Genomic DNA, 16,858 nt, shown 5'->3' on the forward strand with positions numbered 1-16,858 from the left:
TACAAATTAAGAAAGCAGTTGTGCTTATCGAAACGAAGAAGAAGTTAGCGCTGAGGCTACGTAAGAAACAGAGAAAAGACAGCACAGGAGGATATGAAAATATGGGAAGTGTACGGTGAACCGAGTGGGGTTTTTCAGAAGGTTGTCGTAATCTAAACACTAGTGTCTATTTTTTCATTAATGGATGGATAGAAATTACAAACAGTACAGAGTGTGACCACTTACCCACTTGCCTGTTATTATTCATATTTTAAGAAATATATATTTGACTATGTATGTACCGTCTTTTACTTAATTACATTTTTAATCTAACACCCAAAAACCCCCACCCAACACCCCACCCCACCCCCCCGCGGTTGATTTGGATTGCAATTTATTATGTTACGTACCCTTTGGAATCAAATCTACTTCAATCAATGTACCTATTTAATGTAAGATGTCAGTCGCACTATAATATGATAAATTGACAACTTGTTAACATTAATTTTCCTATACTGAAATAGTCTACCGATCAAAGAAGGTTTGTTCACTTCCTTAAGTTTTTATGTTTAAACCTTAGAGTCATTTACCATAATAATATTATTGTTTACCTGATCCTTTGGGTTTATAGGATATTCAATAGACCTTAGAAACAGTTGAGATGCGCACAAACAGGCTCGCATACCCCGATTACCAAAAAAAAAAAAATCTTATACTTGTGTTAATTTATATCTGCTCTTAATGTATATACATTTTTAATTTTATAGTTTAAACTAACAGAACACATAAAGTTTCAATACAAATTTGAAAGTGGGATATCAATAAATTAACAAAAAAATGGAGGGTTAAACAAAAATAACCATATTTATAAAAATTTTAAGACTATATTAACCAACGATTATTAGGATTTTAAAATTATTCTCATTCAAAAGCCAACATTTTATTCACTTTCGCTCTTTTTCTAATAATTTGAAGTTCAATTTTTTTGCCATTCCAAATTCTTAACAAATTGAAGCAATAATTTCATCATTAATAGTTGTTTCCCTAAGATTAAAGTCGAAAAATTGATTGAAAAAGTTGGAAATTTGGTTTGGAAACATAGGTATATGTTAATGATGTGGCATCATTTTTTAAACATGTCTACTTATGTGAAGTCCACTGCTAGTCAAAAGGCATTTTAAAGAAAGAAACAGGCATTTGTGGAATTCTTACTTTAGGATGTGTGTTGGTCGACCTTATCTATTTTAAGTTGCATTGCTGGTTTCTTCTTGATTTTCTCTTGGTTACAGTGAGAGAAACTTTGTTGCAAATGGCGATTGAGGTGGAGCATTGTAGATCACCAGATGAATCAAACAGCTTTGGTGAGGACTTGTCATATGGTTTGTTACACGGTTGTCTCCTTTTTCTTTGTATAAATGTCTTATGATCTTTTGTATTTGGATGTATGAGAGCTGAGGCAAGGGTGTTTACGAATGGTTCATAGAGGGTATCCTGGGTTTCTTTGTATACTAGAAGGTGTCTAAAACTTTATAAGTTTACCATTGATTAGTGATTTCTTGCTCACCCTGGAGAGTGGATGTAGGTAATCAGTTTGATTACCGAACCACTATAATTTTTGTGTTCCTTTCTCTATTTTATGCTTTCCATATTTCATTATTATTGTTATGTCGTTTGTGAATTTGCTTTAAGATTGTTGTTCTACTGTTGTCGAATGAGTCTTTAGTTTCTACAAGTGGTATCAGAGCCAGATTAGGTCTGGGTATTAAAGATTCTTTGAATTTGTGACTGTCTAGGGTTAGATCTAAAAATACTAGTTATGGGTTTCTTGACTTAGAGTTTCTAGATCTTGATTTTTGCGGCTTTTCATCTCTGAGTAACGGTGAGAGATTAAAACCTAGATATGTATAAGTTTGAGGTAGAGAAATTCACTGGAGACAATGATTATGGTTTATGGAAGATGAAAATAAGAGATGTGTTAGTTAAGGATGGTCTGTCAGCTACCCTAGAGGGTGAAGGTAGTTTACCAAAGTCCTTAACTAAGAAAGAAAAGAAAGAACTCTTAGACAAAGCCCATAGCACCTTGATACTTGGGTTAGGAGACAGTCTTGAGAGAGGTAAAGAAGATGGCTACACCAGCAAGGGTTTGGGAAAAATTAGACTCTTTGTACCTGTCCAAATCTTCTCTGAATAGGTTAATTTTAAAACAGAAGTTCTTTGGTTTTAAAATGGATGAGAGTAAATCTTTAGGAGAGAATATGAATGATTTCATGAAATTGGTTTAGGATTTAGAGAGTCTAAGTGTCAAGGTTGAGGATGAGGATCAAGTTGTCATTCTCATAAATTCTTTGCCAAAAATGTATACAAACTTTGTTGATACTTTGAAGTATGGTAGGCAGACCGTTGAGCTAGATGAAGTTGTGGTGGCAAACATTGCAAAGGATTTTGAATTTAGGAAAGAGGGTAAGCTAGATGGTGAGGGGCTTAATGTGAGAGGTGGATTTGAAAAGAAAAGTCATAAGAAAGGGCATTTCAGCGGGAGATCAAAATCAAAGTCAAAATTTGTGAGAAAATGCTTTTACTATCATAAAGAAGGCCATTTCAAAAGGGACTGTCTTGATAGGAAGAAAAATCAAGGGAAAAGGATGCTAGTGGGAGTGTAGATATAGTTTCTGATGGGTATGAGAGTTCAGATGTATTGGTGGCTTCTGAAACGGAAATGGATTCTGAATGGATTCTTTATTTAGGGTGTACATTCCATATGACTCCAAATAGGAGTTTTTTTATGAACTTTAAAGTTAGAGTTTGGGAAAGTCTTGATGGGTAATAATGTTGTATGTAGAGTCTTAGGAATTGGAGATGTTGGACTAAGCTTGCATGATGGTAGTTCAAAATTACTCACAGAGGTCAGATACGTACCAGAGTTAAAAGGAATTTAATTTCCTTAGGAAGCTTAGATTCTAATGGGTATAGCTATAAGGCTCAAGGTGGAGTTCTTAAGATCACTAAAGGGTCTTTAGTTGTGATGAATGGAGACAGGAAGAATGGGTTGTATGTTCTAAATGGTTCAACCATCACTGGAACAGTAGCTGTGTCATTATCTCAGAAGCCTAACACAAAATCTCTTTATGGCATAAGAGATTAGGACATGTTAGTGAAAAGGGTTTAGTTGAGCTAAGCAAGTAAAAGGTCTTAAGAGGGGGCAAAATAGAGAAACTAAGCTTTTGTGATCATTGCATTTATGGAAAGATGAGCAAGATTAGGTTTAGTGTAGGGAAACACTGTTCTAAGTCCATCCTAGACTACATTCATTCTGATGTGTGGGGGCCAACTAAATATCCATCCTTGGGGGGTTGTAAATTCTTCATTAGCATCAGAGATGAATACTTTAGGAGAGTGTGGATATACTTCTTGAAGAGTAAAGGGAAGCCTTTAGTAAATTCAAGGAGTGAAAAGTCATGATTGAGGATCAGACAGGGAAGAGAATTAGAAAATTAAGAATTGATAATGGGTTAGAGTTCATTAATGAGGAGTTTGATTAACTGTGTAAAGATAGTGGAATTCTGAGACATAGAATAGTTAGGTATATACCTCAACAAAATGGGCTAGCTAAGAGGATGAATAGGACTATCTTGGAAAAGGTTAGAAGTCTATTGTCTTGTGCCAAACTCCCTACCAAATTCTGGGTAGAAGCTACTCATACAACAGTGTTTTTTATTAATACGATTCCCTCCTCAGCCATTGAGTTCAAAACACCTATTGAAAGATGGACTGGGTATCATAGCAATAAACACTGTCTTTATGCATGACAACTCAGATAAGTTATATCCTAGGGCCACTAGGTGTATTTTCATAGGCTATCTTGATGGGGTAAAAGGGTATAAGTGCTGGGATGTTACTAAGAAACAATGTATAGTCAGTAGAGATGTTAGGTTCAATGAAGAAGAATTAGGTGGTCTGAGTGAGAAGGCTGGTGAAACTAGTGAAATATCTAAAGTCATTAGTTTTGAATTGGGTGATGAAGCTTCTACTAAAATCTTGGTAGTTTGCAACCAGACTATTAGCAAAAAGATTTTCAATTCCAAGATGAGAAACCTGCCTTAGTGGAGAATGAGGATGATTTAACTCATGATAAAGAAAATGAGCTCCAAAACTATCAGTTGGCTAAAGATAGGCAAAGGAGAGAAATTAGGTTGCCTAGTAGATATTCACATGCTGACATCGTTGCATTTGCACTCCAAGTTGTTGAATAGATAGAAGAAGAATCTAAGACAGTTAAAGAAGCCATTGAGAGTAAAGAGTCTAAGTTGTGGATTAAAGAAGCCATTGAGAGTAAAGAGTCTAAGCTATGGAAGTTAGCTATGCAAGAGGAGTATGAGTCCTTGATGAAGAACAAGACTTTGATCCTTATCAATAAACTTGAGGGCAGTAGGGTTGTCATGTGTAAATGGGTTTTCAAAAGAAATGAGGGAATTTCAGCGGTAGAGGCACCTAGATTTAAAGCTAGGTTAGTAGCAAAGGGCTTTATACAAGTTGAGGGGGTAGATTACACTGAAATATTTTCACCTGTGGTGAGGCATACAACTATTAGGGTCCTCTTATCTTTGGTGGCTCAATTTGAACTTGAATTAGAGCAGCTTGATGTTAAAACAGCCTTCTTGCATGGTGATTTAGAAAAGAGAATATGGATGGAACAACCTGAAATGTTTGAAAATGGTTCTAAAAATCAAGTGTGTCTTTTAAAGAAGTCTTTGTATGGGTTGAAACAGTCACCTAGGCAATGGTATAGGAAGTTTGATAGTTTTATGATTAATGTTGGTTTCAAGAGAAGCAATTTTGATGGCTATCTTTACTTCAAATGTTTGTATGGTGACTGTTATCTTTACTTAGCTCTTTATGTTGATGATATGTTGTTGGCCTGAAGGGATGTTTCTGAAATTGCTAGATTTAAGATTGAAATGAATAGGCAATTTGAAATGAAAGACTGGGGGAAAGTTAAGAAGATTTTAGTCATGAACATTGAAAGAGATAGGAAAACAAAGAGGATAGTACTATCTCAAAGGGAGTATGTCGAAAAGGTTGTTAAGAAATTTAATATGTTTGATTGTAAACCTATCAAAACTCCAATGGGTCAACATTTTAAATTGAGTGTGGATCAATGTCCAGAAACTGAGGATGAGAAAAGGGAAATGGCATAAGTTCCTTATGCAAATGCAACAGGGAGTTTAATGTATTTAATGGTCTGTACAAGACCTTATTTGTCTTTTGCAATTATCTATGTGAGTATATTTATGAATAATCCTAGAAAATGTCATTGGGAGGCAATGAAATGGATTCTAAGATATGTTAGGGGCTCAATCTCAATTGGGATTATATACAACAAAAGACAAGATCAAATGAATTTCATTATGGGATGTGTTTATGCTAATTATGCTGGGAATCTTGATCATAGGAAGTCAATGATTGGTTTTGTGTCTTCTTTATGGATAATCTAGTTTGTTGGAAAGCAAAATTGCATGCTATTGTGACTTTCTCAACTACAGAAACTGAGTATGTTGCAATCACAGAAGCTGCAAAGGAAGCAATTTGGCTCAAGGGAATGCTCAGTGAACTGGGGTTCATTCAGACATAGATTCCAATCAAAAGTGATAGCCAAAGTGCCATTTTTCTGTGCAAAAACCAAGCTTTCCATGAGAGATCGAAGCACATTGATGTGAGGTTGCCCTTCATCAGAAACATGATTGAAGATAAAGTTATCAGGGTGAAGAAACTTCCTGGAAAAGAGAATCCAACAGACATGTTTACCAAAGTTATTACTTTGGATAAACTAAGGCTCTTCAAGAGCCTGCTCCATGTTGAGTAGAGCTGAAGGAAATTTCCAACGCAGTGAGGAATGGCAAAAATCAGATGCCAAGGTGGAGATTTGTGGTGATGTGGCACCAGTTTTTAAACATGTCTGCTTATGTGGAGTCCACTGCTAGTCAAAACGCATTTTAAAGAAAGAAATGGGCATTTGTGGAATTCTCACTTTAGGATGTGTGTTAGTTGACCTTATCTTTTTTAGGTTGCATTGATGGTTTCTTCTCAATTTTTCTCTTAGTTACAGTGAGAGAAAATCTGTTTCACGTAGAGATTGAGGTGGAGCATTGGAGATCGCCAGATGAATCAAACGACTTTGGTGAGGACTTGTCATATGGTTTGTTACACAACTGTCTCATTTTTCTTTGTATAAATGTCTTATATCCTTTGTATTTGGATGTATGAGAGGTGAGGAAAGGGTGTTTAAGAATGGTTCATAGAGGGTATCCTGACTTTCTTTGTACACTGAAAGGTGTCTAAAACTCTGTAAATTTACCATTGATTAGTGATTTCCTGTTGCCTTGGAGAGTAGATGTAGGTAATCAGTTTGATTACCAAACTACTATAATTTATATATACATACATATATATGTATGTATATGTGCTCCTTTCTCTATTTTATGCTTTCCATATTTCATTATTATTGTTATGTTGTCTATGAATTTGCTTTAAGATCGTTGTTCTACTGTTGTCGAATGAGTCTTTAGTTTCTACAATTAAAATTTAGTTTAACTTTGGATTTGGAGTTAATCTATTAATTTAAACAGTATATATGGTTGTGTGTGTGTGTGTGTGTGTGTGTGTGTTGGTGTGTGTAATAAAAATATTAATTAGATTAGATTACTCTATGTTGTTTATCATGTTAAAGTGATAAAAACTTTTAAGAGTTGTTATGTATTTCATTGGAAGAATGACGAACTAGAATTCACTAATGACCACCTATTCATGTACATGATTTTAGGTTAGCTAGTGCAAAGTGTGGGAATTAAAAAATTTAAACCATGAGTGGGTAGTCTGATGTAAAAGATAAAGGAATACACATACCTCCCAAGTTTGAAGCCCCTTGATGGTCAAGAGCAAGAGAGGATCTAACTAGTCTTCTTGAATTCAAGTCCTCACAACTACTAATAAGGTGACCATTGAAACTCTACTCAGTCGTAGTTCTAGGATCTTAAGGATTTTGTTGAAGTGAATCTAGCTAGTTCAACAACCCCTGTAAAAAACAAAAACAAAAAACAAAAAACAAAAAAAAAAATTGCAATGGGAAGAAACATAAGGGGCCCAAAATTGCATATGTGATTAATATAGTTTAGGGTTTAGAGTTTTCATGAATCATATTAAACCCCTAAATTTTAGTAAATTTTTTAAAATCCCTCCAATCTTGCACTTAATTCATGTAATCAATAATTTAATTTTAAATCAGATCCATTTATGTTTATAACAACTACTATTATATAGATATTTAATCAAGAAGAACAAAACATATATTATCAAATAAGTTAAGATTGAAACAAGAAAGTAAACAAAACTAAAATAACAAGCTGTCTACTCTTGAGAGATCCAAATCCGAAATTTATTCTTAATCTGGTATATAATAAATAGATTAGGAATTAATTAGAAATTTTATCTCCATATTTTGTGGGTCTGATAGTGTATATACTGGTACAGATGCAGCCAAAACCTCCTAGAAATTCTCAAGCGCCGATCACCATCACGTGGTTGCTAGGTCACTGTCTGTTTTGGTCAACCTGTACGTCTACTTACTGTTTTTGTCAAACACTAAAAACTCTAGCTACCCACATAGCTTTGTCTTGTCCAAATCTTTACAATATGTAATCTCATTGGTCGGATCATGGAATTATTGGACCTTACCTGTTTTTTCAATACATTTTAGCTTCATATTTTGTTTGAAAATGGGATCCAAATTCTAATCATTCGTTCATAATTCAGGAATTGGAATTAATTATAGTTTATCATGTATAATGGTTTGAATATTTGACTAATCATTCTTCAAATAACTTACCATAACCTCTTCTTAAATTTAATATGAATTATTTCTCAGTCTGTCCAGGACATATTTTTGTTGATTTTGGTTTATATGATGCCCCTTAAATTATTAATTCCTCATGTTAAAAGGCATGGGATTAATCCAGAAAAGTGAGTTGAATAACTCTCAAAGAGTTAGTGTGGCAGTAAGATGCTTACTTCTTTCATTAACTTTTTTTATTTGAATTTTGAAATCATCTATCACATTTGTAATTTATTTAAAACATAATTGTAACTTATTTAAATATTAATTTATAAAGTATTCAATAAGTTTAAAAGATTAATGGAAGTATATGCACAATGATCCAAATTCCCTGGTAAAAAGAAAAAGAAAAAAAAAAAAAAAATGAGTTGGTGAAGAAGAGAAGGAAGAGACGAGAAAATTAGATTGGGACCCAGTTGTTGGAATGGAGCATGTGGAGTGTCCAGGCAAATTCCAATACGATTGTAGGCTGAAAGCATAATCTTCAGGTTTTGTTTTGTTGAAAGCGTTGGGATTCTATTAATTATTTCATAGAAACCGGCAGGTTTGATGGGTCAACAAACACCCTTCGCCCTTTCCAACTTACATTTGTTGGATGCCCTGCACTGCTAACCCAATCTTCTCATTCTCATTTTTTAATCACCTTCTACATGTCTATCATAGTTACTCCTCATTCAATGCATCTTGTATTATTGATATTGTCATTCTCTCCAATCTAGTATGTATTGAAAATTAATCTATTCTCTTACTAATAATGATCTATGTTCAAATTCTCTTGGTGGTTTTGGGTTTCTTATGATTGTAAATCCGCAATTTGAAGTGTATTTGATCACTATACTGTAATGTTTTCACAATCCATTGTAAATTTTACACGATGTTTTGTTTATATATGTCCATATAATTTAGAATTCATTAAAACTTAAATTTCATATTTTTTAGAATTTCTTCAAAGGTTAGATAGGTAGAAGATGAGGATGTTTTTGGAATATTTTTTCATATGATGAATTTCTTTTAATATGGAACTTAATGAGAGAGTTGATCTTTAGCCCCCAGATAAATTCTCAATTTAGAAAGTGTCAAAAATTATTTTAATTTGTCTCTATTTAAGATTTCTAAACCATGATACTCCGGAAATAAAAATTCTTTACTGTATAACTCTTATGTGAAGTAAATATTGTATTTATAATAAAAATTTAATGTCTTTAGATAAAAGTAAAAGTTTATGGGTAAGTTTAGTGATTGGAAGAATGAATGAATAAGTGACTTTCGAAATTATTTAACCCAATGGATTGACCTGATAGTCAAAGAGGTTTGCTCATTTCTTGAGTTCCTAGATTTAAACTTTGGAGTCACCTATCACAATACATGTAGGTTACTTAGTATGTTGGTCCGAATACCTCGGTTACCCAAAAAAAAAAAACAAAAAAAAAAATGAATGAATAAAAGTGTTAAATAGGAGGAGAGAGCAATTTTTAAAATCCTAGTCTTCAAGTGAGCAAGACACCATGAATTATTTGGCTGCAAGTCGGAGACTCTGGTAATGATAAAAAGAGGAGAGATTGGCATCATAAAAAGGGGCAAGTTAAAAGCTTTTTTATTGTGTTTATTTTTATTACAACTTTAAAGGGGCAGTTAAAAACTAATTCCCCAAAATCCTAGAATCGGCGCCAAATAAGAGTTTCATACTACCATTATTATTATACTCAAATAATATTACTCAAGTTCCCTTTTAGCAATGCCAAAATAATGTTTACTTATGTCATCTTCGTATTCGTAGAGTTATAAGGAGGGCTTAATGGGCCTAAATTCCAAAATAATATTTCCTGGACATGGTCGGTTTTACCTTCTACCTGCTGCCTGACTACAAATTGTTTCCTAACATCCCAGATCTACTGGTACAAAATTCACTTAATTTCATTCCCATGTTACTTACTAATTAGGTTGGGAGAAAATGTGATTTCTAATATCCTAGATAAGAATCAAGTGTGACACTTTCAGAGTAATAGTGAAATTTTTATGTGAGATACAGACAATATAATTATTTTTAATTTAGGAAGTTTTCATTTTTTCTTACAAACATAAATATTTTATCTTTATAAAAAAAAGTTAATAGTTTCCTTCAAGTGCAACATCAAATATTTTCTATGTTCAATAGCGTTGCGCCAACGATTGTCCGAGTCAATTTTATCTTTAAAAAAAAAAAAAAAAGTTAATTAGTTCCTTTCAAGTGCAATCATCAATATTTCTATGTTCAATAGCGTTGCGTCAACGATTGTCCGAGTCAATTTTATCTTTATAAAAAAAAAAAAGAGAGTTAATTAGCTCCTTTTAAGTGCAATCATCAAATATTTTATATGTTCATATCGTGCGCCAACGATTGTCCGATTCCAACCCATATTTAAATTAAAACATTGAGACCAGAGTTCTTTAAATTTATCTGCATTATCAGCCACTAGCCCACTCTAGAATGTTATTAGAACCTCTAGTCCAACATAAAGCATTAAATATGTAAACAACAAACTAATGCAAATGAGCAATGCTATAGTTACCCAAAAAAATATACCAAATTCATGCATTGACATATGTGACATCATTTGCTTTTCTTAAAAAAAAAAGTTTCATAATTAATGGACGATCAAGATGGTGCTACGTTTGTCAGTGCGTGAATTCGGTATATTTTTTTCGATAACTGTATCATTTTTCCGAACTAATTAGTCAGATATCATTTTCTGTAAAAATTGATATGTAAGCTTAAAATACATGGAATATTATTTATTATAGATATTTCTTTTTCAATTACATAGTATTATACTTATAAATCGAGAAAGAAAGTTTATATCATAGTTTACCATGTAAAACTTAAGGTTCGCCAATTTTTTTTTTTTTTTTTTAGTGACCGGGAATGTTTGGATCAGTTTGCGCGGCACTTCAACTAATCTCCAAGACCCTGGAAACTACCGATGGAGTAAGAGTTCCAATGACTATCCCTATTAGCAACTGAGAAAGAACTCGAACTCAAGACTTCTTAAGTAATACACCCAAAAGTCTCTATCGAACGATCAGGGATAATTAATGTTCACCAATGTTGATTGTTAAGAAACCTCGTCAAGAAGTTGGTAATTTCCCTCTCTTTTACCTGTAAGAGATTAGCCACAAGTGATAATATTAATATTATAGTAAATTTAACATTGTCAGAACAATAATACAATCCAACGTTAAAGAATTAAAACCAGAAACCAAATAGTCAAAATGCTATTTGCAAAAACAATTCAACTAGCCTTTCTATGACATCGTTTTGTCACTATTTTGTTCAAGAACACGTCCATTTGTCACTATTTTCCTCAAGAACACGTCAATTTGTCACTATTTTCTTTAAGATGACATGGGTTCGTCCCTATCACATCTAAATTTATTCAACACCTCTGTTACAGATTCTTTAAATATTCTAAACATCTCTTTAATTTGTCTCATGATCAATATTTCTTGATCGAGGGGAAGAGAAATGGAGGCAATAGAGACGTCTGAAGAATCACTAAGAGGCCAAGCTGAAATATGGCAACACATTTTCAGCTTTGCAGATTCAATGGCATTAAAATGTGCTGTTGAACTCCGCATAGCTGACATTATAAACTCAAACAATGGCCTTGTTACCTTGTCCCAAATAGCTTCGTCTATTGCCTCACCCTCCCCAAATATTTCCTTCCTCTCGCGCATCACGAGACTACTGGTCCGAAAAAAAATCTTCGCCGCCAATCATGACTCTAACGGTGGAGAAACCTGGCCTCTACGGGCTGACTCGCTCATCAAGATGGCTTTTACGTGACTCTGAGCTGAGTCTAGCGCCAATGGTATTAATGGAGAATCATCCATGGCTAGTGGCTCCCTGGCACTGTTTTAGCCATTGCGTTAAAGAGGGTGGCATCGCTTTCAAGATGGCTCATGGCCAAGAGATTTGGGACTTTGCATTACAGAATCCTGAATTGAATAAACTGTTTAACGATGGTATGGCCTGTACGTCCAGGATCATTTCCAGGGCGATTGTCTCAGGATACAAAGATGAGTTTAGTAGCAATGGATCGTTGGTGGATGTCGGAGGTGGAATCGGAGAAATGATGTCTGAGATTATGAAATCGTATCCGCATATTAAAGGTATAAATTTTGATTTGCCTCATGTCATCTCCACAGCTCCCAAGTATAATGGTATCTCTCATGTTCACGGTGACATGTTTCAAGCTGTTCCACAAGCTGATGCTGTTATTATGAAGGTAATTTATAAAGTGCTTAGCAATATATTATTACATTAATTTGCATTACATAATATGGATATCACCAAAGTCTAGCTACCCAGTATAAATACTAGGGATAGAAGAAAAATCCTCGCCAGGTTAGATACTCCGTCCCGTCCGGCTAGGAATCGCCAGAAAATTCTGGGGTAGGGGGAGTAGGGAAAAATGGAAACTTGCTAAACCTGGCTCCAAAAAAAGTCTGAGTATGGGTATTGCATTCCTCTCCCAATTGTACTTGCCCTCATCACCGCTCCTAAAAATACGAGGTTGGGGTCAGGGACGAGGCTGGAGAGAAAGGTCCTCGGCCCTCTCCTCAAAGATTGCCAACCCTAATAAAGATGAAAGATTGTACGTATTCAACTAATTAACCTCACTTGTATATTGAGTAATCGTTGGTTCAATTCCTAAGAAATATTAGGTGCGTTTGGCTCCATATTTCTACCCATATTCCCAATCTTATTCTCCAAATATTGTTTGGTACATTATTCCAGAAATATTACTATATTTTTTAATTACTTTTAGACCCCTTAAGTTTATTAATTTCATTAAATACCCCAGAAAAAAGTTTAAAAATTAACAAAAACACCCCTATCAACCCATACTTGTCAGATTCTGGCAACCACCGTCAGTGGTAGTCAGAATCTGTACAACGGCCTACACCACAACCAGAACTGGCCGGTAGTTCATCGATCTAGCATTTTTTGGCCAGATCCAAGCCGTCAGCGACGGCCAAAGAAATGGCGGTCGTTGACCAAAAACGACGGCCATATCTTTGGCCGTCGCGGCCAAAGATGAACTTCTTTGGCCTTTTCCGGCCGTCGACGGCCACATCTAGCCATAGATCTAGCCTTTTCCAGCCAAATCCGTGGTGGATCTGGCTGGAAAATGCCACATCGACGCGTTACGACGTAGATCCGGTCGATCTATGTCGTAACGCAATTTTTCGGCCAGAATCCGACGGTGGTGGCCGAAATCTGGTACTGCAGGTGGTGGGGGTATTTTTGTCATTTTATATGTTGGGGTGTTTAATTAAATTAGCAAATCTAAAGGTTTTTTTTATAAATTTTTAAATTTTACCTCGTAATACTCTCCTATTCAACTACCCAATATTATTTCCAAAATCCTATCCAAAATAATAAACCAAACGCATTATTTTTTTTGGCAAAACTATTTAATCTAATTTGATGTTTATTCATTTGCAAAAAATTCTTATAGTGGATATTGCATGATTGGAACGATGAAGACACTGAGAAGATTCTGAAAAATTGCAAAAAAACGATTCCGAAGAAAACAGGAAAGGTTATAATTGTTGAGGTTGTTTTACAACCTGATAGCAATGAGCTTTTTGACGAGACGGGCTTGGCATTAGATTTGGCTATACTAGCACACACCAGCGGTAAAGAGAGAACTGAACCTGAATGGAAGAAAATTTTAGAGGAAGGAGGATTCCATTGCTACAATATCATCGATATTCCAGCTTTTCCATCCATTATTGAAGCTTTTCACGAGTAATTAATTAATGTTGGCTTTCCCAAGTTTGATTAATATTTTGTATTGCGTAGAAATTTGTATTTTAATAAGTGGTGTTTAAGAATTGAGGATGATTCTATAATTAGTTATATTATATGTATGGTGGACTATTATTTGTAATAATATCTTAATTAGTATTTGTAAGTAATGATTAATCCATGTGTTATCTTCTTATTGTATTTAATGTCTTAATTACCCATGTCACCAAATAATTCATATATATCATTAAAGTATATAATTTTTTAGCCCCAAGGACTGTTGGGCTTGGGTTTCCCTCACGCGGAGAATGACCCAAAATCCTAAAACCCAAAAATAGGAGAATGACCCAAAATCCTAAAACCCAAAAATAAAAGAAAAAAAAGGGGGCAGCAGCTTTGTTAGGTTTTTTTAGTGTATGAATAGCGTGAAAGACAAGATACTGTTTATAGATTAAAAATATGAGAAGAGTCAGAGAGGCAGCCACACCAGATTATTTTAGCGATAATTCAACAGTAAATCTTACTTCGTTTTTACTTAAATTTTAGAGCGTTGTTTTGATGACAAGATCTTCACATCCAACGGTCAATTTCGTGATAGCCATTTTTTTTTTTTTTTTTTTGCAGAGTTTTGCCTCTTAAAAGACAGTCAAATAAAAAAGTTGAGTTGTAGAATTTTCAATCCATCGGTCTTTTTTCAACTTGACGATCGGAAGGTCATCTCTAGTCTGATCAACCTGATTTTTTTTTTTTTAGAATGCAGAGGACGTTTGGTTCTTCAATCTGGACGGTTAGTTTTCAATTTTAACGGCTGAGTTTGGAGTTATACAGTTTGCATTTTAGATGCTTTGCTGGTGATTTTACTCTTATCTTTTCGCAAGTCATTTGTGTATTTCACTTTGTTAGAGTTGTGATAAATCGCTAAATATTGTCTGGAATCTTATTAGTGGTTTGTGGCTGTTGTAAATACTTTTTATTATAGTGGATTTAAGTAGATCATTCGATCCTGTGGTTTTTAATCTCTTCACATCGAAGGGGTTTTTTCACATAAAATTGCTTGTGTCTCTTGTGAATTTGATTGTTGTTTTAGGCATATTTGCTGAAGGTTTTACTCATTACAGATTCATTCAAATATGAAATATTTTGTTAGTGCATTATTTACTTTCAAGGACTTAGCCTGGTGGTTTATCAGCCACTTGTTTTGGTGGTCACTCGAGTTAGGGCCATGGGGGTAGGATACCGGTTCAAAAATGCTTTGGGTAGTGACCCACCCTATCCTCTTTAAAAACATATAAAAGAAAATATTTGAAGAAAGCAAAAAAAATAACGAAATATTTATAGAAAATTGTCCACTAGCAAAATCTGCAAAATTTTGAACTTCGAGAATTTTTTTTTTTTAATGATTGTGGTTGTATGGACTAGCTTACGCGTACCTCAATTAATTCTCTTGGGACCCTAAAACTATCAGTATCTTACGTGTACTTCAACTAATCTTCTAGAACCTTGAAACTACTAGTAGCTTACGTACATCTCAACTAATCTTCTAAGACCTTAGAATTATCGGTTAGGTAAGAACTCCAATAGCCACCCTTATTAGCAACCATGCAAGCGCTCAAATTTAAGACCTTTTGAGTTATACACTCGAGAGGCTCCATCAAATAACTGGACCACCAAGGGGTTGATTAACTTTTGAGAAGTTTCTTTAAAGGAAATTGTTTTTGTAAAAAATTTAAAATAAGGCAATGGTAGTAAACACCCGAGGCTATGGGCTTAATTTTAATAAAATAGTCCGATCTATCTTCAGATTTTAATACAGCCAATCCCTTTTAACTTAAAACTAAACCAAACAAAACATGGGATCATTTGAAAAGAGTGCATTCTAGCCATCCGGACAACCAAACGAACCAATGAACACAAATGCATTTTTAACAGCACCGATTTATGATGGTTGAAAGGAAACAGATTCCTTGGTTCCCCAATAAAAATTCACCAAAAATCAATCAAAGGCAAACTCACTCGTCATGAATGCTTTATGGGACGTCGGAGTTGGGGATTTTAGTAAAATTTTCATTGTTGTAGAGACATAAATATTGGCAGATCACCTAACAGCCGGAGCCTCCACGGGCTGAGTGGGGGCTCATGCCCCTACTGACCCTAGGAAATTCAGTTAATTCCTTTCAACTTTGTATTTGTAACAAAAAATTAAAAAAAAAAATTATTTTATAAAATCAGTCTGTGTCCGTGTGCCACCACTTTTTCAATGTTTTGTATATTTTTTCTATAAACTTGAATATATTTTAAGCTTTGATTTTTTTTTTTTCTCTTATGACTGAATTAAATAATCACTATATTTTATAATATCAAAATTAAATATTATCTCTTTTGATTAAATTATCTCATCTAATAAAGATGATAGTATTAATAAGAACCTTAAGTTTTTAATTTATATGGTCAATTTTAAATTTGTGTTTTCTCAGCTACAAATGGCTAGAAGTTATCTCATGATAATCAAGCTGACTGCTTCTTTAAAATTAAACATTGAAAGCAGAGTTCATTGTATTTATTTGCAAAGATAATACAATAATATTATTAAAACTTTTACTCCAACTTAAGGAATTAAATATGCAAACAACAAGCTCAATTGTCAAATATCATTTCCAAACACTAAGCAATTTTCAATAAAAATAATATAATGTTACATCAATTAGCATTTACAAAAATAATATAACCTTGAAATAAATAGCATTATTCATTTTCAATCATGATATTAGTATCCTAATTATATATAATTGATATGTTAACCAATATATATACTACTCCCTCTATTTCAAAATATATGTCGTTTTAACAAATTACACAATTTTTAATGAACCAATGATAGCGTACTTCTCTCTTATAAGAAAGTAATTTTTTAACGTAAACAAACCCTCATCAATAACTTGTTAGCACTCCTTTACATTAACAAAAACTGACTCAAATTTTCTTTCTCCTACTTTGCCGGCTCTTATTTACTCTTCAATGATTGAAAATTGATAAATTATCAAATTTAAAATTACTCTTCTCTCTCAAGGTTCGGTGGAAAATTTTTGGTTTTACAACATTTTCCCTCTCATTACGCTTTATTATCTGAAACTAGAAAGAAATGTGAACAACTAATAGCGTTTGAAAGAATGAACAAAAACACGGTATATAAACAAAGAGAT

At 33.8% G+C, this 16,858-nt stretch overlaps 1 pseudogene; it reads left to right on the plus strand.

Moving 5' to 3' along the window:
- The first annotated feature begins 11,357 nt into the window (after positions 1-11,357).
- LOC116143107 lies at positions 11,358-13,781 on the plus strand (annotated as a pseudogene).
- The last annotated feature ends 3,077 nt before the right edge of the window (positions 13,782-16,858 follow it).

Source organism: Pistacia vera, unplaced genomic scaffold, assembly GCF_008641045.1.
Source record: "Pistacia vera cultivar Batoury unplaced genomic scaffold, PisVer_v2 Contig426, whole genome shotgun sequence".
Taxonomy (NCBI): domain Eukaryota; kingdom Viridiplantae; phylum Streptophyta; class Magnoliopsida; order Sapindales; family Anacardiaceae; genus Pistacia; species Pistacia vera.